Below are 1,999 nucleotides of genomic sequence, written 5' to 3' on the forward strand. Positions count from 1 at the left end.
AAACATCTTTCTGATATTCTCTGCTTTCAGCCAAGATCCATAGGACATCAGCAATGATATCCCTGTTCTACATCCTCTTCTGAATCTGGCTTGAACCTCTAGAAGTTCTCTGTCATGTATGCTTGCAGCCATTTCTGTATTACCTTTAGTAACATACCAAAACTGTCTGCCTTAAAATAAATTACTCAAGGAAATGTTATTGTTGTGTGCCGTCAAGTTGGTTCCAACTCATTGCGATCCTCTATAGTGTTTCCAAAGAACAACTGCTGGGCTTGAACTACTGACCTAGTGCTTAGAAGTCTGAAGCACCACACTAGGAATCCCAAGAAAATGTGTTGTTGTTAAGTGCTGTTGAGTTGGTCCTGACTCATAGAGACCCTGTATAGGGTTTCCAAGGAGCGGCTGGTAAATTTGATCCACCGACCCACAGTGTCACATCAGGATTCCTGAAACTGGAAAAACCTGGTACTGGTTCCAACAAATGTTTCTTAGTTCATCACCTGTCTTAAAGATCTATAGTGGTTGGAGATGTCAAGTCCTGAATTGGGTATGACATATGCATTTTCAATTATTCTTAGGAAGAAGAAAAAAGCATGAATCAGGTTTTAAGAATAACAAAATGAAGTTGGAAAAAGAGGTGTTAACAAAGAAAGGGAAAAAAATTTTAGGAAGAAAAAATGATTTTTTAAGAGTCTTACAGAGTTGAGAGGGGAGTCCTGGTGTGGGTTAATGTGCCAGACTGCAAAGCCATTTGAACTGCAAGGGGAGTGGTTCAAGCTCACCAGCTGCTCCTTGGAAACCCTTTACAGGGTTGCTATGGGTCAGAACCGACTTGGTGGCACTTTACAACAACAAAAACAAAGTTGAGAGGAGTTCTGATGGCACAGTGGTTCACTGCTTATACTGATGTCAACATTTCTAAGATTGCTGTGGGTTTTTTTTAAGTGCTGTGGAGTCAGTTTCAACTCATAGCGGTCCTGTGGCACTGTAGGATAAGCACTGGACCACCAGGTCGGTTTGAACCAAAAGGTTGATACTTTAAACTCACTATCATTCCCCGGAAACCCAAACAGGGTCACTATGAGTCGGAACTGACTCAATGGCACCTAACAACAACAAATCTTTATAGGAGCAGAAAACCATATCTTTTTCTTGGGGAGTGTCTAGTAGGCTTGAACCACTAACACTGTGGTGACTAGATCAATGCTTTAAAATTAGGAAAGGTGTGTGCCAGATCACCATACTTATTCAATCTGTATAATAAGGAAATAATTCAAGAAACTGGATTATATGAAGAAGAATGAGGCATCAGGATTGAAGGAAGACTCATAAACAACCTGTGAGATGATACAACCTTGCTTGCTGAAAGTGAAGAGGACTTAAAATACTTACTGATGAAAATCAAAGACCACAGCCTTCAGTATGGGTTACACCTCAATGTAAAGAAGACAAAAATCCTCACCATTGGATCAATAAATAACATAGAGATAAATGGAGAAAAGACTGAAGTTTTCAAAGACATAATTTTGCTCAGATCAGTCATCAACACTCACGGAAGCAACATTCAAGAAATCAAATGATTGATTGCATTAGACAAATCTGCTGCACAACCTCTCTAAAGTGTTGAAGAGCAAAGATGTCAGTTTGAGGACTGAAGTGTGCTTGCTCCAATCCATGGTATTTTTAAGAACCTCACATGCATGTGAAAATTGGACAATGAGTAAGAAAGACCATAGAAGAACTGATGCATTTGAGTTATGGTATTGGAGGAGAATATTAAAAGTACCATGAGTGAGTAGTATCCAATCTGTCTAGGCGGGGCTGATGAAATGAAATGCAGATGGGTCTTTTGTGATACAATAGTGAATAATTGTTATCAGGACTAATTGCGAGGGTTGGAAATGTAAAGGCAGACGTTTTATAGCAAGGAGGGGAGTGATTAACTTTCCAGTCTAGGAGCGGAGGAGCGGAGGTCCCTAGGACCATCAATGAAGAAGAG

Source organism: Chrysochloris asiatica, unplaced genomic scaffold (genome assembly GCF_000296735.1).
Source record: "Chrysochloris asiatica unplaced genomic scaffold, ChrAsi1.0 scaffold00067, whole genome shotgun sequence".
In the NCBI taxonomy this organism is placed as follows: Eukaryota; Metazoa; Chordata; class Mammalia; order Afrosoricida; family Chrysochloridae; genus Chrysochloris; species Chrysochloris asiatica.